At 42.0% G+C, this 25,363-nt stretch overlaps 1 protein-coding gene and 1 long non-coding RNA gene across 2 annotated transcripts in view; one reads left to right on the forward strand and one right to left on the reverse strand.

Annotated features, from left to right (window-relative positions):
* UST (uronyl 2-sulfotransferase) overlaps positions 1–25,363 on the forward strand; it is a 330,777-nt gene that overhangs the window by 280,115 nt on the left and 25,299 nt on the right. The window lies entirely within an intron of this gene.
* On the reverse strand, positions 962–6,488 carry LOC109027405 (uncharacterized). Its single transcript, XR_002006604.4, has 2 exons — positions 6,224–6,488; positions 962–1,513 (listed from the first exon to the last, which is right to left on the reverse strand). It is a non-coding gene; the product is annotated as an uncharacterized lncRNA (long non-coding RNA).

Below are 25,363 nucleotides of genomic sequence, written 5' to 3' on the forward strand. Positions count from 1 at the left end.
GATCGCACCCATTGCACTCTAGCCTAGGTGACAGAGCAAGACCTTGTTTCAAAAATAAAATAAAAATAAAAATGAGAAACTGAAGCCAGCCCAGAGAAGCTGAGAGAATGATCCATAGTCATCCACAAAAATGTGTAAGTAAGGGGCAAGACTCACATATTTCTGAGCAGTGAATATTAATGTATTTCTGAACACTTTTTCTCCTTAACTCTTAAAGACATGCTGTGAGCCATCAATATTTTTCTAGTCATAATTTTTAGGAGCTAAAATCTCAGTGGTGGTAAGGGCCAAAATAAATAAGCACATGCAAGACAAGGAACATGTGAATATGTGTAATAGGAACAGTCATATGAGCATCCCTCTATAAACCCTTGACTTGGCAAATAACCGAGCTGTTCTGGTTCAATAGCGCCACCTAGCATCCAGACATAGAACTCTATGACCTAATATTAACCCATTACCTTCTCCCTTCCTAGCGACTTGAAAACTCATGTGTCCAATCCTTTTACCTTGTGTTTTAAATACTTTCCACGACTAGCACTACATTAGTATTCATTTTCAACACGTTTCCATTACAAATGTAAACACTGGAGCCACAGTAGGGAATTTACTAGACTTTTGTGGGCTGCATTAAGAATATGGTCACCAACTATTACAAAGGAAAAATATGTAACGAATTCCAAACGAGTGACTTAAATCCTAACTTTGAGGATTTAAGTTCATTTATAAGCTAAGTGCTTTGTTTGGAATATTTATACTTAAATAGTTTTATAAACAATCACAGAGTACACATTTAAATATTATGCTTTTTTTTTTACTATGCATGAATGATAAATTGGACCTCCCATTAGAAGGATGGTAGTGTGCTCACTGATTTCATTGACGTTGCAGTTTTCAATTTTGAGGATATTTGCTAGAGAATGGTAACAAATATGTAGAAGAAAACTTTTAAATAGTATACTACAGAAATAATTCAAATTTTAATCCATCAATAAAAATATCAGCCTGACTTCTATACTAAATAATAAAAGCTTGGCCTATTTATAATAAAGAACAGTTATTCTTTAAGGAAAGGACATTGAGTTGGGAGTTAGGAGGAACTTCTAGTTCTTTGTCTGCCATGGTTCTGCCCATATGACCTGGAGCAAATCCAGTTTTCAAGTGGATGGTCTCTAAGATCTTATTATTCTAATACCAGTGCATCATGTAGAATGTTTTAAGGCTGCTTGTTCTGTCTTTTGTTACTTAGCACAATTATGGGGTGCTTTTACCCCCTCAAAAATATTCCTAGGCAGTCCCCATTGCCTTAGTAATCCTCAAGTTTAGTTGTGGGGGTGGTCTCCACCTCTTGGTGTCCTCTAGGACAGGATGAAATCCTAGCTGGAGAGTTCCTCCTTCAGAGTGTGTTCTTCCCTGGAGCTGCTGATGCTCAAGTGATCAAGACAGGGGTCCCAACTCCAACTCTCTGGTCACGATTTCCATCCCTCTTTCTTCATAACACACACACACACACCTGTGGAGAAGACAGTATGTCATAATGCAGTCAAATGCTCTACCACTGAGTTATCCCCCCATCTTTTTTTTTGTTGAGACAGAGTTTCACTTTTGTTGTCCAGGCTGGAATGCAATGGCACGATCTCGGCTCACTGCAACCTCTGCCTCCTGGGTTCAGGCCATTCTCCTGCCTCAGCTTCCCAAGCAGCTGGGATTACAGGCTCCCACTACCATGCCCAGCTAATTTTTGTATTTTTGGTAGAGACGGGATTTCACCATGTTGATCAGGCTGGTCTTGAACTCCTGACCTCAGGTGAGCCACCTGCCTCGGCCTCCGAAAGTGCTGGGATTACTGGCGTGATCCACCACGCCCGGCCTAGTATGTCATAATGATTAGAGCACAGGCTCTGAGATAGACAGCCCGCATGCTAGACCCCCTCCTCCACTTAACTGCATAACCAGAGGCAAGGTATAGCCCCTCTAAGCCTCAGTTTCCCCATCTGGATAAGATGCATAAATAATCTTATGTACTTCATAGGTTCTGTGAGTCTTGCCTGATCAATCCATGTAGAGTCCTTAGCCCAGCCTTACTATATGGTGAGTGTTCAGTAATTAGCCTGCCCACCAAGCCCATCACAGGAGAGACAGGGCTGTCCCTAAGAGAAACTGGACTGGAGGTTCTCTTTGTAACTTCTAGGTGAAAGAAAGAGGAAAAAATTGAAAGGAACGAATGAAGGAAATGATTATCCTTGGCCTGTTTCACCAGTTACAGCTGATACATTACAAGGAAATCTCATGCCTTTAAGAAACAATATTTCTGTATTACTGACTTGGGCAGAGAGGAACGAACAATTATATTCTAGTCAATAGCCTGTTCCAGAAACAATTGCAAGGAATAAGTTAAGTGGAAATATTACTACAGTGACATGCTAAGGGGCTGGAAGACACACATAATCCAAGTTAATGAGGTTTTTATGCCTGAACTCTTACCAGAAATATTAGGGAGCTAAGACTTTTCACTAAATGAAACCCACTGTTGAGACGTTATTGGGGCCAATTACCCTTAACTTACGCTGAATATTGAATTTTGCTGACTGTTATATACCATGTTATTTAATAGACATAGAATGATAATAGAGTTTTTTTAAGTAAGATTCCTAAGATTCAGCTCTTGAAAAACTGTTTTCCATGTGCTGAATTACGTACTTCAGAACACTAAATTAATGAATTAATAACCTTTGTCCAGCAGGTGGCGATGTCTCTCCATTTTCTCACGAAAGTGCACTAGGTTCCCTAATAGACTTTGCTCTGCAGACGGGAGTTTACATAACGCTTGAACACAGATGTACAATTATGTCCAATTTGAGGCCTAAAAATGAGATTTTTGGATATGAAAAGGATTCCAAGTCCAATTGATTGCAGTAGTTCAAACTGCACTTTATGAAAGCCAGTGGCGACTAGGGGAAGAGGGTGGAGTTTTGCAATCAAATAAGTTTATGTGAGTTAAAAGTATATATATGTATATCTAAATTATATATAAATTATATGTAATATATAATGTATATATTGTACGTTATATATTATATATAAATTATATGTAACATATAATGTATATATTGTATGTTATATATTATGTATAAAATATATACATTATATATTATATAATATATAATGTATATATTATATAGATACACCACTAACTCTGGCTTTAGTTTTAAAAACTAACATTTTAGAAAGCCTGAATTAAACAAATTCTCTCTTTTTTAATTTCCATTTTTATTTTCCACTTCTATTGCTTCTGTGCTACAGCAAAACTCAAAAATATTCTGGAAACTCCCAAATATACAATGATGGTTAGGAGGAATTCAGATTAGCTATTTTTAGAAGGCAATTAAGTTGTTTTTAAAAACTCAATTGTCATTGATGAAAACAGGACTCCAATTTGCTATTGGTTCATTTACCATCGATATTCTCTATAAAGATTTTTTTTTTCACCAGTCATGTCCCAGGCTCAGATCTTAATAATGTCAGCACTGGATCTTGTGTGTGTGTGTGTGTGTGTGTGTGTGTGTGGTGTGTGTGCACCTACCCATGTTCAAACAACTAGACTCATTATATAGCACTCATACATGATGCAATCATCTTAAGATCACAAAATCAGTAAGTTTCTAAGTCATAATTACTTGTATAACAATTTGCAGTTATAAAACACTTTCATATAGATGATCTCATTTGATTCTTACACAAATCCCCTGAAGTTGAGGAAGACAATTTTTTTTTCTCATTTTCTAAACAAGGAAACCAAGGCTCAAAGAGGCTGAACAACTTGCTCACAGTCTCGCCAAGTCCTAAGGGACAGCACTGACATTCACGCTTCTGTCCCCAGGCCCATCACAAAACATAAATTTGTGATTCCTCTAAAACTCTTCTTTATATTTAATCATTAATTCAGAAGTTAGTGAGTACTAAGCATTCATAGTATGTATTGCCATTAAAGGCAAGAGCTTAAAAATAAAATCTAGGCTGGGCACTGTGGCCTATACCTGTAACCCCAGCACTTTGGGAGGCCAAGGCAGGAGGATCACTTGAGCCTAGGAATTCAAGACCAGCCTGAGCAACAGCAAGATCCTGTTTCTACCAAAAAAAAAAAAAAATTAAAATTAAATATATAGATTATCTCTGTTCAACGTATCTGTCTGTTCACTAAGAAACATGAGTTTAGGAATCATCATAGATGATTGTTTTTAAAAACTCAATTATCATTGATGAAAACAGGACTTCAATTTGCTATTGGTTCATTTACCATCGATATTCTCTATAAAGATTTTTTTTTTCAGCAGCCATGTCCCAGGCTCAGATCCTAATAATGTCAGCACTGGATCTTGTGTGTGTGTTATCTTAACACACACACAAGATGTGTTATCTTAAGCCAGTGTGTTATCTTAAGCCAGTACGAGGCAATACACACAGAAAAAAATAATTTTGAGAATAGATCTGTTTGACAACACCTGACGTCTTTCCAGTGGGGGTTGCGGGGACGTAGGGAATAGCAGTGCAAGGTCTTTAAGATAGTGTCTAAAAATCTAAGCTGGGCTGGGCATGCTGGCTCATGCCTGTAATCTCAACATTTTGTTAAGCCAAGGCGGGTGGATCACAAGGTCAGGAGTTCGAGACCAGCCTGGCCAACATGGTGAAACCCCATCTCTAATAAAAATACAAAAATTAGCCAGGCATGGCAACACATGCCTGTAATCCCAGCTACTCAGGAGGCTGAGGCAGGAGAATTGCCTGAACCCGGAAGGTGGAGGTTGCAGTGAGCTGAGATCGAGCCATTGCACTCCAGCCTGGGCCACAGAGCAAGACTCATCTCAAAAAAAAAAAAAAAAAAAAAAATCTAAGCTGAAGGCATATAACTCTTTCAACTGTAGCTACTGGGCAAATAGTTCATTAAAAATGAACACATAATGTAAACCCCTTTAAATTAACTTCTAAACACTTGTGATTTTTTTTAGTGAACATTTTTCTGAGGGGAACTGTATAACCACAGGCTGATAACATCATTCAGTTTACAGAAACATCACCAATTCACAAGAATTCAGCCTCTAGGCTTGTTTAATTTACTTTATGAAAGCTTAAATTGCAGCATAATATATGTGCGTTTGGCTTATTTCAACTATTACTATTTGTTTTATTGGAAAAGATAATTACTTTAAGTTATGTAATCTTTAAACATGTTTTACTCTTGCTTACTGATTTGTTCTTGCGTTGGGATCATCTCTCCTCCAGGAGAAAGCATTTCCAATTTTATTATGAACGATTAACAGGAAAATAGAACTTCCTTCACAGACATTGATGTTCTAGGAATAACTTTACAAAAATATTTCTCTTTTCTGAAAACTAATATTTAAATAGGTATAATCTGAAACTACCAGAAAAATTCAACAAACACCTCCAGCAAATAAACATCTGAGTGTCTGTGATGTCCCTTTCCTGGGGAAGGGCAGTATAAAGATGAAAATCATGTCTAGCTGGAAGGCCGTCACTAACAGGGCTGGGGCGCATAACCCTTTGGAGACATTTGAGCCCGGCCTTAAAGGGTGCGTAGGAGTTTGCCAAGTGGACGTGGAAGGAGGCATTTTAATAAGAGGAAAATAACATGATTGGAAGCGTGGAGGTGAGAAAGCATAGAAGCACTCAGAGTGAGGAGAGCTGGGGCCTGGGCCAGCCCACGTCAGCCCCTGCCTGCGGACCCAGCCTCCTGGAGCCAGGCTCACTCACCCTGCCTGTAAGACGGCCCTACCAGAGGCAGGAGAAGGATCCACAGCCTCAGCTTTTTGTGGCGCAACCTGGTACTGAGTCACTTATACCAACCTCAGCGCCAGTGGCCAAGCCGCTGCTGCCAGAGGGCCTGTGTCACCCTCCCCCTGTTTCCCTGCCCTCTTCCCATCCTACCACCACCCAAGCTCCCTGGCTTCCTAACAGTGTGGCAGGGATCCTCCCAGGCCCCCATCCTCCTCCAGCCTGAGTTCTTCCTCCCTGCTGTCTTCCCAGTCTTCCCCACTAAGATCCCACCACCCTTCAGACTCGGGCTCACACCAGCTCCTGCTGGCCCCATGTGCCTCGCACCGAATACAGGAGGTTGCACACTGCATCCCCAGACACCAAGTACTGCCCTGCTTGACCACCTATGTCCCCCTGGGCCCACCAGCATGGACTCTCCTTCTGTTACCAGTCACTGCCTGATCCAGGCCTGAGCTGCCTGTGTCCCCCGACATCATCCTCCTGGCACCATCCTCTGCTCTTCCTGGCCTTCTTCGCTGGGAGCCATCGGGATCATCCCTCCAGAACAAGTTCTTCCGGCCCCACCTCCCTCCCACCCTGTGCACCCAGGGAAATTCATCTCTTCTGGGTCCCAACCTTGGCCTCGGGAGAGCCCCAGATGCCCCCCTCTGTGTCTACCCCAGTTACTCAGTGTGGTCAGACTTGGGGGTTGTACAGTTTTCTGTCTCATGATTCATTTCCCCAGGCAAAAAGCTGGCTAATAATATCTGGGTGTGCGGGGGAGGTACCAGTGTGTTTCTGTGTTTGGAGGTGAATTTTTTTCTACTTTAGAATTTAATCACTTCTACTTTGAGCAGTTTTTAGCTGAGCTGACAGTAATATGCTCTGCACTGAGTATTTGTAGGGGGTGGAATTAGTCACCACAAATTTCAATTTTTGGACTTTCCTGATAACTCCACGAAGCTGAAAGGCTTCTAAAGCTTGAGCAAAGATTGGAAACTTGACCCCAGGGGTTGATGGTTGATCTTTATAAAAACGACCTTGTGGTCAGTTTGTTCTTTTATGCTTAAATTGTCAAGGTCCCTGTCCACCCCGGGAATTAATGTGGTGATGTGGAAAGAGCACTAGACAAAGGATTTCAAAACTGTCTTTGGGCCCTTGGCTCGTGGCCTTAGCTCTCTGACATTCTTTGCTTATAAAATGTACCCCCTGCCGGGGCGAAGTACAATCTTTACCCATTTTGCATGACTCAACATTTTATAATGGAAGCTTCTATTTTTGTCTGGCTAAATCTTTTTCAAATAAAAATATTTCTTGGTCTGTATATTTTTCATGTCTCAGACATTTTTATCAATACATAATGTCCTAGCTTTTCACATCTTGCAAATGGCACAGAATTGTGAAAGAATACAGCAAAAAGCTAGAAATATACCTGTGTATATAACATTGCTGGGGATTTTTATGTGTGGTTTCTTGTGGGTTCTAGTAAGCACGTTCATTTCATTACCTACAAACGCATAGAAAAATCCAACATAATCCCCCACTGATGAGAAGAAGAGAGGGTTGTTTGTCAGGTGGGGTAGTTTCACTTGACTTGAAGGTCTCACCCCGCCCCTCGTCTTTACCATAGCATATGCTTCTAGATGCTTCTGCTGCATTGTCGGCCAGACTCTACCAGAACTGTTTTTCAAAACATGTGTTCCTAGGATTTTACCTCCCTGCATTTTTTGCTGTATCTATTAAGTAATGCATGTATATAATTAAAAATCAAATAGTCCTATAAGATGTATAATGAAAAGCAGCAGTTTCCTATTCCAACCCTCCCAAAGATGAAGTCTGATGTTGCAGAGCCAATCACTTTCAGCCCAGCTAGATGTTTCTTCGGATAATCACCGCGCTATCTGTAACTAGTATGCACAGGCTGCTGTTTCTTGATTTACTGGGGTCATGATCTCATTCTCTTATTCCATTACCTTTACTTCTACTTCCTTGCTCCTCTCCATCTTCCTAAGATGGTCATACCCACATTTGAGATGCATGGTCCTGCTGACGTTGCTGTGACTATATACATTTTGTTGGCTGCTGATCTGAGTAGTAGATCATGATTTTGTTTCATTTCTTGCACAACTTAATTGTTTTTCCTGGAATTATTTATTGCCTTCATTTATTTGCCTAGATTTATTTGTACCTATCAAATATTTCGTATGTGCCAAAATTTTCGTATGTGCCATTAGATCTGCTGCATTCAGTATTACTTTTGGTATTATTTAAATATTAATTACCAGATAAGTATGTCCATCCCAACCTGCCCTCCCTTCCCCCAGAGGCCCTCTCCTCTTTCCACCCAGAGCTCTTTAAGCTCCATCCCAACCTGCCCTCCCTTCCCCCAGAGGCCCTCTCCTCTTTCCACCCAGAGCTCTTTAAGCTCTATCCCAGCCTGCTCTCCCTTCCCCCAGAGGCCCTCTCCTCTTTCCACCAACAGCTCTTTAAGCTCCATCCCAACCTGCCCTCCCTTCCCCCAGAGGCCCTCTCCTCTTTCCACCGAGAAAGCTCCTGCTCCTAATATATCTGGGTTCATTACTCTAAACACAGCTTTACTGCAGCTTCCCTTTACTATATTTCTCAGTTGGGTCCAGTTTTCTTAATCTTGGGGATGCTATTTCTTGATTTAATAACTCATTTTACTTCAAGATGTTCCTAAGTTGCCTCCTCATGAAAGGTGCATGGGAGGGAAATTTTTTTTGAGTCATTGAAGGTCTGAAAAGCTCAGTATTCTACTCTAACTTGATGGCTAGTTTGGTTCTCATATTCATGCTCATTCTCTCTCTCTCTCTCTCTCTCTCTCTCTCTCCTTGGATTGTCTCTTTATTCCTTTTATGAAATTTTACAATATGACTCGGTATGTGTGCTAAATATTTAGTGGATACTTTCAGGCTTAAAACTCCTGTCTTCTAGTTCTGGGAATTCTTAACATTTTGTTTCTTTGATGATTTTACCACCATGTTCTGCTTCTTTTCTGGAATGCTTTTAGTGGTCAAATACTTGAACCTCTAGATTCATCCTTTCTATGTGCTTCGCTGTTTTTTCCTCCCTCAATTGCCATCTTTTGAACATTTTTTCTCTGGAAGAGTTCCTCAATTTGTATTCCAGCCACTCTGTTGAATCTTCTCTTTTTCAGCCTTTCTTTCTTCTTTTTATATAACATCTTGTTCTTGTTAGTGGATTGATGCAATATTACCTTAAAAGTCTAAAAATTATAGAGATTGGTTTAAGCGTTTTCATTTATTCCCCGCTTTATCTCTATTTGCTCCAGATTCCTTTGTACTGTTTTGGTTGATTTGGGCTCTCTTTTTCAGTCTGAAGGCTTTCCTCTGGTGACACTTGTCTGTCTGTCGTTTTAAGAGTGAGGCACTAAAGAGCTAATTGCAGCCGGACATGGTGGCTCACACCTGGAATCCCAGCACTTTGGGAAGCCAAGGTGGGTGGATCTCTTGAGCTCAGGAGTTCAAGACCAGCCTGGACAATATGGTGAAACCTGTCTCTACAAAAAAAAAAATACAAAAATTAGCTGGGTGTGGGGGTGTACAGTCATAGTCCCAGCTATTTGAGAGGCTGAGGTGGGAGGATCGCTTGAGCCCCAGAGGCAGAGGTTGCAGGGTTGCTGTGAGCCAAGATTGTGCCACTGCGCTTCAGCCTGGGTGACAGAGTAAGACCCCATCTTTAAAAAAAAAAAGCAAAGAAAAGCTAATTGCAAGTGCTGTGCAATGAAGGAGGCTCATTGACCAGTGGACCTCGCTTGAGGATAATCAAATAGCAATAGAGGTTTTGCTGGAAAAATATTTGTTAGTGATTGTAGTTTTTTTCTCTCTGGAGTTTGTCCAGTTTTCCCACTGAAAAATTATCCAAACATCTGCTTTGGGGATGGGAGATGAAGTGTGGTAGGAGAGTGGAGCATGCATGCAACTGGTTGCTGGTGTGGGAACAGGCGCTGAAGGTTCTCACTGAATGCACCAGTTTCCCCAGTGCTGGGATTTTAGCCCATACCTCTCCTTCCCACTCCTCTGGGTTAGCAAATCAGTATGGAGCCTCTGCCCAAACTCTCTGGAGACTGATCCTAAGATTGCCTGCCCCTGGCTGTGGAGGGAACTGGGGTCCCAGCTGCTTCATACCTAGACTGCCAGCCTCAGACCCAGCTCTCCCGTCGGGGACACCCAGTGGTACTCCATGTCTGACTCTCAGCTGGGTGAGCTGACACTCCCGAGCCATGTCCCTTTTCGTCAGCACTTCAGACTCTCTTCGTCTGCTTTGCCTAATCGGATGCGTGCCTCCAACCGCATTTCATCTTCCAGAAATTGGTGGAGGCCTGCCTTCCACTGATAATCCTTCTCCAGCATTTTATCCATCTTTTAATAAAATGCCATCTTTAATAAAATTATCATTCCTTCACTGTCATTTTAGAGAAGTTTTTCAAAGGACAGGCATTGAAGGCATGTAATCAGCCCACTACATTTAACTGGGAATGTTCTAGCTACCTGAACTTTAAGATTCTGCTGCCAGTTTTGTGTTTACAGTTCTTAGCTAGATCTGTCACACACATATCTTTTATGCAGTATCTGTGTAGCCATGATGTGAATCAAACTACCGTAGCACTGCCTTCAGCATCTGTATCTTGGGATTATAGTACTGGTAAAATTTCAAAAGCAAAACTAACAAAAACAAGATCCTTTAAGGGTAATTGATTAATTAATCCCTTTTGGGTTTTTACTGGATGACATTACCATGATGAAGCTCCACACTTAATACTACGATTTTAAAATTACCGAGAAGACAAATCAGGGCTGTACAGGAGGTTTCTTGTGGGAGGAAATGTAAATTATAAGAACTGATAAAAACTGAAAATTATAAGAACTGACTCCTGTGATCAGAGGCAGAGCATATGACCATTTAAAGGTATCATTCCACATAACCTGGTGGGAAAGGACATCTTCGTTTCCTGTGCTGTCAGGTGTCAGTTTGGGGGAAACGTGTTCCCCAGGTTATGCACAGATGGCGGCACAGGCATGGAGTGGGGGAGTGAAGGCTTCGGGGGGTGAGCACAGCCAGTCTGCTCATGGACAGAAGGAAAAGCAGCCATCGTGAAGCCTCCTCTGCCGCAGCTGCTCCGGTAGCAGGAGCAGCAGCTCATATAACAAATGTTTCATGACGAATGCAAACAAAAGCCAGCACCGAAATTCCAGCCATGTTATGTCCAAGCCAGTTCAAAATCGTATAACCACTCCATTTGAGTTTTTTCCCCTCTCTAAATACATTCCATATGAGCCGTGGTGTCAGGGTTGCTGGGATCGCCTGCGTTCACTCAGAAAACTGTTGTTAAAGCCCAGACTGAAGGGAAAGTCAATCAGTGGGAAAACAAACTCAAAGCAAACACGGAGGCCCAGGTGTGGGGGAGGGGGTTTTCCCCAGCCAGGCAGGACCCCTGGAATGAGGCTGGAGGCTGGCGAACACTCTGCCAGCACAGAAGGAAGAGTGTTCTTGCCTGGGAGCAGGAATGTGTTCAGTGGGGCCCCTGTGCCTGCGGCGGCCTGGCCACAGCCAAGCACCGCGACTCAAAGTGTGGTCCACGGACCAGTGCCAGTCCGCAAGCTGCTTGCTACCAGCCCGTGACGAGATAAGGGCAGAAATTAAGAAGCAGCATTTGGAAGCTTTGATGGGAATTTTACGTGGCTGTGGTCATTTTTCTGACAAGTTATTTTTATCGTCATTTACAAAAGTGTCAATCTGAAATGGATTAGGTAGGGAAAACAATCCGAGGTTATTGGAGAAGCACTGCCGTAGATTTTCCTCCCAGCGTGGGCTGCCTGGGTCAGCAAGGTAGAAGGCCATCCAGTGGGCAAGACCACTCCTAAGGCATCTGGGGCCTCCGAGGCGCCATGATTCTTCCATAGGGTTTGGCCTTCTTGGCTTCAAAGCTCAAACATGTGCTGCCCCATAGCAATGGCCAGACGCCCAAACCTAAAGAGAGAGAAACTCTGTCTTCCTAAAACTGGTTCCTTTTTGACCCAAAACCTTTAAAAGTGGCAATTTGCATTTGGATAGCGCTTTTACAGTTAGCAAAGTACCTTAGACTTACATTGGTTCACTTGTTCACATCTCTGTTAGGTAGTGTTGTGAATCCCCTAACGTTACCCAAGAATTGAGACCCCTTCCCCTGCAAAATATGTTGAAGTCCTAATCCCCTATATCTGTGAATGAGACCTTATTTGGAAGTAGAGACTTTGCAGATGTAATCAAGTTAAGATGAGGTCATACTAGATTAGGGTGGACCCTAAATCCAATGACTTGTGCCCTTGAGAGAGAGACTGAGGCTCAAGGATGAAGGCCAGTGAAGATGGAGGCAGAGACTGGAGTGATGCTGTCACAAACCAGGGAGCACCAAGAATTTGCAGCCACCCCTGGAAACCAGAAGAGGAGGAAGGATTCTCCCCTCGAGGGAAACACAACTCTTCCAACCCATCAATTCTAGTTTTCAAAACTATGAGAGAATAAACTTCTGTTGTCTTAAGCTACCTGGTTTGTGGCAACTTGTTATCATAGGAAACTAATGCAGTTAGAAGTCCTCTTCCTCCCCATTTCCAGGGGAAGACCTGGAGGGTCTGTGATAGTAAGATCTTCCCACGTTCAAAGCAGCTATGAGGAGCAAATCCTGGATTAGGACAAAGAGCCTTCAAAGATGAACATTGTCCTCTGGATTGCCTTTCTTTGTTGTAGAAAGCAATCGGGGGAAAAAGATGTCTAATATTTGGGGAAAGCTTTATAAGTGATTTTACAGTGATGCAATGAAATATAGTGAGGCGGTTGGAGTTTTAGTTTGAAGGATGTTAATATATTGGAAAATAGAAAAACAATGAAAAATCTGACACAATATTTATATTTAGATTATACAATATTTTTATGTATTTGTTGTATACACACACACACAATATGCTTAGCAGAACAAACTAGAAGGAAAAATACCAAGAGAACTGCAGTTGTTAGTTGTGGTGGTTTCTGCATGGTTTTAGTTTCTCCTGTAGACTTTCCTGTGTTCTCTGCCTTTCCCGTAACACACGTGCATTACAGAGAGCCACATGTATTAGGGACCATCCGTGTCCAGACACTATGCGCTGTGATATATATACATATTTCTTTTTCTTTTCATTTTTTTTTTGAGATGAAGTTTCACTCTTGTTGCCCAGGGTGGAGTACAGTGACACGATCTTGACTCACCGCAACCTTCGCCTCTCAGGTTCAAAAGATTCTCCTGCCTCAGCCTCCTGAGTAGCTGGGTTTACAGGCATGCACCACCACGCCCAGCTAATTTTGTGTTTTTAGTAGAGACGGGGTTTCTCCATGTTGGTCAGGCTGGTCTCAAACTCCTGACCTTAGGTGATCCACCCACCTCAGCCTCCCAAAGTGCTGGGATTATACATGTGTATTTCTAATAGTCACAGCGGCACGGCAAGTTAGATATTAGCATTGCTATTCTACAAAGGACAAAACACAGCCAGACAGTCTAAGGACCATACTCAGGGTCTCATAGCTGGTGCAAGGCAGAGTCTGTCTGGCTCCAAACCCTGTGGGCTTCCCACCACGCTTTGTAGCTTTTTCTATTTTTGTGATCAAACAAAAAAAAGGACGACAGTGAGAAGGGCCACAACTGAGCAGCGAGGAAACAAGAGGAAACTGTCGCTATGGCCCCTTAAGGGAGGGCTTGCTTGTGCTCTGTCCTCTGTCATTTGCACGAAGTGGAGGAGTCCTCTTTTTTTTGGCAGTTAACTCCAGAGGCTTCTTGAAGACAAGGGCCATGACCCGTCACTTCCATCAAAAGTCGTGACTGGCTCTCCTTCTCCCATCCTTCTCTCCTTTCTGACCTCCTGCCTGGCAGAGTTTTCCGAACAGCATGTAAAACATGGTTACTCACCGAGCGTGTCTGGGACAAATACCTGGACATGCCTACCTGGGTCACTGGGTGGCCTGTTCCTCCACCACCCCCAGATCTGAAGGCTGGTTAGGCATAAAGATAAAAATTGCCACTGTTCTCTTTTTCATACAACCCTGAGCCCTTCCAACTGAAACAACTCAAACCTTGGCGGTAACAAAGTTAAGTATTTAATAGCTTTTTAAATAAAGTACTGAAACTAGTTTGATTCCATTTGTATATCACAGTGTCACCCTAGCATTTTAATTTTCACTTGTCTCATTCTTTCTTTCCAGTATTTTGATCTGATTTTTACCTATATTATTTGTATTTTTTCCTGCAAAATGTCTGTAGATACTAGCAGGTAAGCATTGTAAAAATAAAATTGTAGGCCGGGCGCAGTGACTCACCCCTGTAATCTCAACAGTTTGGGAGGCCGGGTGGGCGGATCATGAGGGCAGGAGTTCAAGACCAGCCTGGCCAACATGGTAAAACACCATCTCTACTAAAAATACAAAAATGAGCCAGGCATGGTGGTGCATGCCTGTAATCCCAGCTACTCGGGAGGCTGAGGCAGGATTATCGCTTGAACCCAGGAGGCGGAGGTTGCAGTGAGTCGAGACCATGCCATTGTACTCCAGCCTGGGCAACAAAAGTGAAACTCCTTCTCAATTAATTAGTTAATTAATTAAAATAAAATTGTATTTTGTATGTAGTCAGTCAGTGAAAGACCTGCGATTCAGTGCATTCTCCAGCATGTGGTCCCCCTAAGCACAGGTGCCAACAAACTGAACTCCACGGCGTGGCTTTGTAAGGGCTCAGAAACATCCAGGTAAAGACTCCCAAGGCCTCTCCTTACTGGTTTCTGTTTCCATGATCTGAATGCATTTTCTCAGCCATCTTACTAAGTTGTCATAGTAGAGACAGACACTCTTTGCCCCAGTGAATGGATTGCGTGACATCCTCCTCCTTGCTCTGAGATACAGCCTGTGCATCCCCGTAAGACCCTGGGTGGACCTCTGTTATACAGAAACATTGCCCTTTTAAATAAAACCTAAAGAAAGTCCATGTTTCCCAGGTCGGCCTTGAAAAGGAAATTTCCTGAGGGAGAGGCAGGTGGGCCATTTATTTAACAAACACTAGTGATGGTGCACTTACTGTGGGCCAGACAGCATCATGAGGGCTTTATGGATATTGATGCATTTAATAGTCCTGATCTCTGTGCTGACTTCCTCCTTGCCTGGGACCTCTTGCTAGCCACTGCTGGCTGCCTGTGATCCACTCCAGGAGGAGTTGGAACCTGCTGGCTCACTAGTGGGCAAAGAACACCTCCTCTTGGACCTCCAGCCCAGCGAGCTATCGCTGCAACGTCCTGCAGGAGAGCAGAGGGCAAAGGCATGAGATAGGAGCACAAATGCAGTGTGGCCAGTAAGTCTGACTGGCCTGTTGAGGTTCATAGCCAAGGAAGAGACCTGGAGCTGGGATGTTCTACCTTTTGTCCCCTTGTCCATGCCCCTTGCTCTTCTGGAGGGAACCCGTCTCCTCCAGGGTAGCCCCTGCACGCCAGGCCTTCAGTTTAGTCATGGAGATCCTTTCCACAGTGGCACAGAGTGTTGGTGACAATCTCTGGTCATGGTGAAATGCGCCGCTGTTCAGATGCCTCTTCATCGCTTGTTCTCTCCCACAACTGGAGACCATGACCAGAACAAAGAGAGTTTCTCTTCTGCATCCTGCTACTCCATCTTCCTGGACAGATTCCCCCACTTCATGCCTGCCTCCAGGCCTCCATTCCCACACCCTAGACCACCCTCTCCATGCTGACCACCCTTGGCACCAGAACCGTCCTCTCCTAAAACTCGACTGTCCTGTGGCCCACTCCCCGAGGACCCTAATAGATCATTCTAGAACAGAGATCTAGAATGATCTAGAATACAATATATTGACAGCTGACAATAACACAATTTGTCCTTCCCTGGGGAATTTCTAATAATGAGAATAGTGATCACAGAAATACTAGAACAGTACTTTGCACGTAGTGGGTGTACAGTAAAAATGTATTGAATTAATACTGAATGCATGTACTGTGATAAACATTTTATGTGGGCTACCTAATGTAATTATCAGAATAATCCAGTGACTTAGGCACTTTTATTATTCCCATTTTACAGATGAGGAAACTGAAGTTTGTATATGACGTCACTATTTTATGGAGAGGCTCCTTAGGAAAAAAAAAAGCACTTTTTACTATACATGTACTGATAATTATTTTAAAGAGCTTTTTTTAGTAGGAAGTATGTTATTTTATTTATCTAAATTTGGTGCACTAAAAATACAGGTGATGTGATGTGAACTGTTGGCTATTTAAGCAGGTTCATTATCTCACATCTTTGGCCCTTCCTGCCATTCCTCTCATTAGCAATGTGGGCAGAGGGTTAAAGCTTGGCTGCTGTGGGATATGGTGAGAAACCCTATTTGTGGGTAGCTTGCCCTGGTCCACACTGCACCAGGACCTGGACCCAGGCATAGCACTGCGCCACCCTGCCACCCGTGGTCCAGCAGGGCCCTGAGGCAGGTCACTCCACTTCAAAGGAAGGAGTCATTCATGGTGGATGTCCAGGCGTGGCCTGTGCTACAAAGAGTGAGGGCTTTTTGCAAAAGAGCAGATTTTCAGTAGTACTTTTCCTCCTCCCCACAAACTATGCCATTCCTACAACACTAAGTGTGGCCCACAGCAGAAGTTCTTAACCTGAAGTCCACCACATGGTTTTCAGGGAATTTTTATTGATTTGATATATATTTTTTCCTAAATGTGAGATGGGGTCTCACTGTGTTGCCCAGGCTTGTCTCAAACTCCTGGACTCACGTGATCCTCTTTCCTTGGTCTCCCAAAGTGCTAGGATTATAGACATGAGCCACCATGCCTGGCCTTTCAGGGAATCTTTCAGCTGCTCCATGACCATCCTTTTCTTTCTTTCTTTCTTTCTTTCTTTCTTTCTTTCTTTCTTTCTTTCTTTCTTTCTTTCCTTCTTTCCTTCTTTCTTTCTTTGTTTCTTTTTCTTTCTCTTGTTTCTTTTCATTCTTTCTTTCTTTCTTTTTTCTGGAGACAGGGTCTCACTCTGTTACCCAGGCTAGAGTGTGGTGGCATGATCTCGGCTCACTGCAGCCTCAACCTCTTGGGACCAAATTCTGTCCTCCTGCCTCAGCCTCCCAAGTAGCTAGGACCACAGGTTTGTGCCGCCATACCCACTTATTTTGTTTATTTTTTATAGAGGTGAGGTCTCACTGTGCTGCCCAGGCTGATCTCAAACTCTTGGGTTCAAGCAATCCACCCACCTTGACCTCCCAAAGTGTTAGCATAACAGGTGTGAACCACGACACCTGGCTGCCATCCAGTTTATCAGAAAAAAATTTCATATTCCTGCTTTTTTTCTGGGAAGCAAAGAATTTTCAGATTTTCACAGGCATCCGCATCCCCTAGAACAGTGAGCATTCCAGTCTGTGTGGAAGGCCAGTGCTGTGGCCTCCTTTTCTGAGGGCTGGCCCTACCACGGGAGAGGAAGCACTCTGGTGGGAGCCTTGATGTGGACAGGCGTCATCTGACGGAGAGCCACCAGGAGGAGCCACTGGCTGCTGTCAGTCGGGAGAACTGGCCCGAGGCCCTGAGGCCGGCCATCTTGTTCAGAGCCAGGATGTGGCGCTGGCACTCCAAATGGTGACCAAGCCTTTTGTTTATGCGGGTTGACTTCTGGCTCTGCCATGCTTCTATATTTCCACATTCTAACATAGGATATTGTTTGCCTAAGTATAACAGGGCATGTGCGTTGGTTCCTGGCATCAGCCATGGAAGATTAGCTTACTTTCACCAACTCAGAATCAGTCCCAGTGGCTATCACAAAAGACCACACAACTCCCAGAGTGTCTATAAGTAGATACAAAACCACATGTGTTATTAGTCTTGATCTTAGACCATATTATTATTAGCTTTGCTTTGGTTGAAAGTGGGCCCCATCATATTGTTAAAATAGAGTTTCACAGCCTTTAAGTGACTAGGGTACATCACTTTTAAGATGTTTTTCCAAAAGAAAATGTTAAATCCCAAATACATTTTTGGCTGAATGGTTGGTTTTAATGGTTCAGAGTCAAAAACTGTAACTTAATTCCTCGTAAAACTTGAATCAATTTCATGAGGGTTTTGCTAAACATTTCCCTCTGTTCAGCCTGAGACTTCTACCAGTTCTTAAATCTCAAGCAATATTAGCATATTCTTTTAAAATGTCAATGTTTTTTCATTTCAAAAAAAAAAACTCTTGTCAGTGTCTGACTTCTGTTGACATACAGTAGCTTATTTGTGGCCTCCATTATGGTATTGTGGTTAAAGTCTCCCATTTCCCCTCACTCTCTTTTTCCCTAGTATCAGTGAGGAAACACAGTGTCAAATGACAGTCTGAACAACTGGGTCTGTACTGGTGGCTTCAACCTCAAATGTAGTTCGCTGCATTTCTACATTTTGCTTTTGAGGGGGATGAGGGTCGGTGGGAATGTTATTCAGATATCAGCATCCGTAGGCTGAACTTAATATGAAGTGTGAGTGGTGCCCGCTCTGCCTCATTCGGCCATGGGGTTTATTGGGGAAATGGCGTCTGCTGCATGCCTGTGGCTCCAGCTTAATACCACCAGAGACAAGAATGCTGGGCGCAGCTGAAAGGCAGTAACCCATCTGGAGAGCTCCTAAAAAGGATCCAAGTTTGCTTAATAATGTGCTCAGTAGTCTAATGTTTTGGGCACAAATAGCAAAAAGCTCTTCCAATAACACGTGCTTTGGATATCAGATTAATCTGGGGCAGGAAACACTTGCAAAGTGGAATCCACCCAAGAGAAAAAGGCCAATATGCCAGCATCAAAGGCTTAGTGTTTTGTTTTGCTTTACAAAGTGAGCACATAGTGAGCACACATTGCTGAAACAATCAATGTCTCAACTGTATGCCAAATTCTGTAAGTTGATAAGTACCATTTTTTTTATTAGGGGTATAACTAATCGAGCACTGCTTTTATAATCTAGTCCTATTTTCAGATTCAGAGAGATTGAGGCATTCTGAAGTTAAGTCCCAGGGCAGGGTCTTTACACAAAGTGTGGATGTGTGGACAGGCTTTCCTGGCTATAAGCAGTAGCATTAGCTATCTGGGGCTCAGAAACCTGTGCATTTGAAATTTGTCATTTTTTGTGAAACTGTGTTGTTATTTTGAGAGTTGCTCCTGTGTTCCTTATTTTTCCATGAGTTCCCCTTCATGGCATACTAAACTTCATTTTTACTTAAGATGCAATGCTACATAGAAATAAGGAAAAGGGATTTATTTGGTCCACAAACTCAATTTATTGTATTAGGTTGGTGCAAAAGTAAGTGTGGTTTTTGTCATGAAAAGTAAGGGCAAACATATTTTTGAGCCCCGATGATGCACCCAACCCTGCTAGTCACACAAAGAACAGAGAGGAGACGGATGGTGCTCACCAGGAAGTGTGTGTGGGTACCCTGCGGATCTCTAGGCACAGGCTTAGTAACAATTCTCTTGTCCACCGCAGGGAGGTCACTGGAAGGTGCCAGGAAGCCCCAAATGATTCTAGTTCACTATTGCCTTCTCATATACAGAACATCTCTCTCCTGCAGTTGAAAGACTGAGCTTAAAGCCAGCAAAAATCTCTGAGGAGAGGTGGGGTTTTAAGAGCAAGGCAACCCCCTTCTAGTTCTCCTTTTTCTTTAATCATCTATGTAGGATTTTGTGTTTTATTTATTTAAACGGATGCAGATTACTCCACAGTGCCACAATTTTGCCAGTCACCCAAGTCTAGGAGCTTGAAGTCCTTTCAATTATACCTTAAAAAAAGCCATCTCCCAGAATATCTGCTTAGAAATGTTCTAGATATTTTCCCAGCTCACCATAGAGCTGGGAAACCATCACAGAAGCCAGATTGCTGAATGCCAGGCATGTGACTGTCAACAACTATTGTTTTCTGCAGGCCACAGTCAAGAAGTATTCAATAGAAAATTGGAAAGAGATTTTCCCTTCAAATCCATACACAGCTTTAATGCACTTAGAACATACCTGTGCCTGGAGTATATCGTGCATCCCTGTTTATGGAGCCTAGAGTCTTATTTGGTGAACAAAATGTAAGCAAGAATGGCTTCAGTCCTATCCTGGAAGTTTAACAAAAGCAAGCTCAGAGGCTTCTTTCTGTTGGGAATATGCAGGTCACACACAATTAGTGTTATAAGTTGGTCCCAAAACCAGTCTACTGGCCAGGGGTAGGGCCACCACTGCCTGTTAGCAGGCCAAGGAGTTGGCTGATCTTTGGGATCCTGTTTCACTTCAGCTTGTTCTGGATCATCTGCTAGGAAGCTAAAAGCTGCTCTTTAACAAGAAGGCATCTTCTATTTGTGAAGTTTTCTTCTCCTTTCCTGAGATGTGAAAATGGTATAGTACATAGGTCAATCATGGTCTTTGCAGTCAGTAGACATGGGTTTGAATCCCAGCTCTAATTCTTACCAGCTGTTTAACTGACGGCAAGCTCCTTAACCTCTCTGAATGTCTGTTTCTTCATCCGAAAGCACAGAATGGTGACCTCACAAAGCTGTTTTGAGGATTAATGGAGATAATGTGCCCGCGCACCGATATACAGTTTCCAAGGCACTTTTCTAATCGTCTCATTTGATTCTTCTGTTTCCGTCTGCAATAGGGCAGGGGTTTCAAGTGCTCAACTTAGTCAAGTTTTTGAGTTTGAAAGGAGAGACCGACACAATTGTTCCAAAGTCTCTCATGATGCAGATTCCAGCATTCCCTGGTGTGATTCCTTGTGAAGTGTGGCATGAGGACTCTACTGGCTTCAGCTTTTCTGGTGGCAGTAGAATTGCCCATCTAGTGCCTACTGATCTGAGTGGACTTGACTTCTTGGCCGTGTCTCTGTTTGGAGTTAAAGAGGAATGATTATCCTTGTGCATTATTTTGAAAATCACCTTTGAAGTCACTAGTTAGAGTTGTTTTCAAATGCAAATGTCGAGGTCACATGAAGTTGAGTGACCACATCCTGTGGCACATTCCCACTTGTTCTTCTAGTTTATTTTTAATACAAACCAAGAGTAAAAATATATACACACCCCATTTCAGATGCAAATTGAAGCCAGACTTTGTTTCTACATATCTGTGAAATGGAGTAAGCTAACAAATGGGAAAAAAAATTATGCCTAATACTTAGACATAGTTTGCTAGTAGTTGCTAATGTCAAAATAACATTGAGTTTTTAGGAAAAATTAAGGAATGTGTACAGAATGGTGCTGCAATTATAGTCTTTATGTCTTTAATGAAATAGATTTAGGATTTCATTAGAAATCCAATAGAAGTAGGATTTTCCACACTAAGGCTCATTAGTCAGAGTCAAGGAAACACATTTTCATAATCATTTATGGAGCATTTCAAAATTTAAAAGTCCTTTTGGCTCTCTGAAATCTAATCTTATGTGTTCTCCCACCCCTTGGCCATTTTGGGGTATTTAAATGAGGTCAGAGTTTTTCATTAACAGTTCAAACCCTTGTGAGAAATTCTAGCCCAAAATTTCTACTTGAAATGTGAGCACCAAACTTTACTTTGGGAACAACAACAACCAAAGAAATGCAAACCAAGAGGACAGACCATGTTCATGCATGAAAATATGGAATATCACAAAAATGCCATTTTCCTCACATTAGCATATAATTTAAAGTATTTTTTTTAGCTTAAAGTGATTCTCAAGCTCATCTGGAAACAATAAACAAGTGACATGGCCAGTGATCTTTTTTTAAAGTAATGAGAGGAGATTTGCCCAACAAGATTCAAAAATACTAGAAAGCTCTTCGGTTTAAAATAATGGTGTAAAAGCACAGGCTCAGATAGACAAGTCAGTGAAACAGTAACAGAAACAGTTGCTAATGCAAAAGGTAATGTGCTCTATGGTAAAGATCATTAAAAAGAAAGAATAAATAAAGGTGTAAATTAGTTGGCTAAATGTTTAGGGAAAAAATAGTCTCCTTATATCATGGGCCTTAATAAATTCCAGATGGTCTAAAGAGTTAATGGTTTTTTTTTTTAATGAAAACATGAAAGCAATAGAGGAAAATATAGTTGACTGTTTTTTGGGGGGATGGGGTTTTGCTAAGGATTTTCTAAGCATAAAAGCAGTAAAACACATATTTATACAAAGAGAAAGTAAAGGGCTGGCATGGTGGCTCATGCATGTAATCCTAGCACTTTAGGAGGCCGAGGCAAGTGGATCACTTGAGGTCAGGAGTTCGAGACCAGCCTGACCAAAACCCCATCTATACTAAAAATTGCAAAAATCAGCTGGGCGTGGTGGCGGATGCCTGTAATCCCAGCTACTTAGGACGCTGAGGCAGGAGAATCGCTTGAACCTGGGAGGCAGAGGTTGTAGTGAGCCGAGATGGGGCCACTGCATTCCAGCCTGGGCAATAGAGTGAGATTGTCTCCAAAAAAAAAAAAAAAAAAGAGACAGAGAGAGACAGAGTAAAGAATAAATATGTGTAATTGAAACTTTAAGCATGTTTAAAACATACTTAAGTTGGCAAAATATTTGCAACAATGATATCATATGATTATATTTTACCAAAACTTGAAGCATTTTTTACAAATCCATAAGAAAATCACTAACAGAAAACAATGGAGAAAGAGAAATACAAGTTACCAACAAATACACTAAGAAATAAGCCCAACCACATTCATAATCTAAGAAGTGCGTATTAAAATGAGACCATATTTTCTATGAAATTATTGTCTGTTATGTGAACAAACACTGAGCAGTCATGGAGTCCCCGATGATGAGGATGAAGAGAAATGGCGCCTCAGGAGACTCCTAGAGGGAGAGCACATTGTTAACCCCTGGGGTAAAGAGCAAGTTAGTGATACATCTTAAAAGCCTTCAAAATGCCCATAGCTGCAGAACTGATAGAAAAATCCTGTATCTTGATTGTGGCAGTAGGGGCATAGGTATATATAGCTGTCAAAACTCATCAAATTGTATATTAAAATTGATGTGTTAATTAAATGTAAGTGATTCCTTGATTTCTTGGTGAGGAAATAATGTTTACAATCTTTGACCCATTTCAATGCTAGAAAAAAAAATCATACAGGTACATAAAAACTATTATAAGGATGTTCCTCACAGGATAGTTTACCATTGCACAACAAAAAGACAACTGTAAAAATAGAAGAATAGCTAAATACATTTTGATATACCAAAAACAGTTAAATGACATAGCTGATTGCTTGAAATATGATGTGACATGAAGTAAAGGAGAAAAGGATAGTAAATCGTATTTACAATATGATACCAGTTTTACTAGAAAAACTACGTGAGCACAGGAAATGATTAAATTGAAATGCTCAGAATGTTGATGTTGTTAGTCATATCTCTGGGTGGTGGGATTATTAGTAATTTATTTTCTTCATTTCCCAACTGTTAGATAGTAAGCATGTAGCATTTTAAATTATGGGAAAAGCATGAATTTTAGGAAAATAATTGAATGTTCAGATAAAAATTATATGGAAGCAGAAGGAGAGCCCACTGGCTTACTGTGGAATTGCTGGGAGCACACAGAATTTTTATCCCTCTCTCTTCCGTGTTCTTTCCTGCACCCGCAGCAACACTGATGAAAATGGGGCAAGTAAAGAACATCATTCTCGAGGGGGCAGCACAGTTGTGTGCACACAAAATCCTGGGTTCCACTTTTTGTCACTTTACCAGCCCCTCTCTCTAAGATATCTAACCTCTTTTTGGCAACTGTCCTTTGGATTTCATCAGTTCACCTGGCAAATTCTAGCCAGTAGTTTTTTAAAAACTCACCTTGTCTCTCTCTCTCACACACACACACACACACACGGCCCTTTCTTGTATACAGAAGCTATAAAATGTGTGTAGATTTCTAGCCCTGAAATACTAAAGTTCTATAATTCTGCACTTAACTCTTTAATAATCTTGACATTTTATCTACCGTATGAACTACGGTACAAACACCATTAAGGGCAGGACTTGGCTTTCCAGGCCTGAATGCAGGTATTTAAAATAATTGAATTACAAGAAGGTAGCTCATAGATCTTTTCCATTGCAGCATAACTGTCTTGAATCTGAAAACACATTGTCTTAACTCTGCAGTAGCTGACACACCCTCCTCCTCACAAGACGCTGTAGTAGTAAGATTAAATATTATAATGATGGTTTAGCAAATCGGATGGGGACTCATCAGCTATTTTCATATCAATAACTGAGGTTGAAATATGCATCCTTTATTTGTTTTTCATTGAGTGATTACAGATGGCACCTAATAAAGTCTTCATGCTGTGATATCTTGAAGCCATTGATTTATGTTTGGTAAGTGTGGACACTCCAACTCTAGTCAACCTCCCTCACATTACATACCACAAGGAATGTTAAAATGACATTTGCCTATTTGCTTTTTCTAGTGACTGATGAGGATCCTTTCTGAGAGGTAAACACCAGCATTATTCAGGAGTGAAGTTTAGGCTTGATATTTTTCAATGAAGTATATTCCTCATTATAATTTATCCTCCAAAATAAAATGACAAAAATAAAACTTTGGACTTTTCTTTGGATACATATTAGCCAAAACCATCATGCCCCTGGTAAATATAAATTGATTCTGAGTTTTTAGAAAATAAATCATGAATAGTACAAAAACATTGAGAGTCAGAAGATGTTAGAATATTGGATGTGGGGGTGAATTGGTGTGCCTTTTCTTCCATTTGATTTGGACTATGGTGTGACTGACTATTTTAGCATCTCTTCCTAATTCTTTCCTTTGTTGAAAGTGTTGTAAAGGCCCACATGCCAAGGCTAGTTGTGGGGCCAGAGCCAGGGAAACTGCTGGGCAGGTGGTTATCTAGGCAGGGGTGGCAGTTGGGCAGAAGGCACAAGCAGTCCAAGCTCTGGGAACATCAGGTGGCTTCAGTCTAGAGACACAGATCAGGCAACCCAGGGAAAGATGGTGGAGTTGAGGAATAATGCTAAGAGTGAGGGCCACAGACCAGCATCGACCAGAAGCCTCCATGGTGAAATATGGATTCCATGAGCTTGGACTCAGCAGCCAAGAAAAGTCTCATTTAATAGTCATTGCGATCTCAATTTCACAGCCATATTGATGGAGAAACATCTATGCTCAAGAGGAGAGAGTTCCACAACAGCTTACAGCCACACACTGGTCATCCCTGTGAAAGATGCAGCTGACCAGACATGATGTAGAAAGTCAGGCAGGCCCTCTGAACCCCATGGGTGCCTCTGCCAAGTGGTGGCGAGCATTCTGGAAAAAGTGGAAAGGCCAACACAGAGAAGTGACGGGCCTGCAAATGGTCCTGATTTTTCTAACACCAATTCAGGGGCATCATTGGGTCTTTTGACCCAAGATCTTAAGTGGATCCTCTGTGCATTTCATTACTTAGTTAAATAGCATGTCATTCCGTAAGAAAGCAAACCTGAATTGGTTTTGCCTAAACTACATAGCCCAGGAAATTGAGCAGAGGATTGAATGGCACAGTTCCTGATCTCAGCAGGCTATGGTTTCCCCTTTGTATCTCCAC

The sequence above is a fragment of the Gorilla gorilla genome, chromosome 5 (assembly GCF_029281585.2).
Source record: "Gorilla gorilla gorilla isolate KB3781 chromosome 5, NHGRI_mGorGor1-v2.1_pri, whole genome shotgun sequence".
In the NCBI taxonomy this organism is placed as follows: Eukaryota; Metazoa; Chordata; class Mammalia; order Primates; family Hominidae; genus Gorilla; species Gorilla gorilla.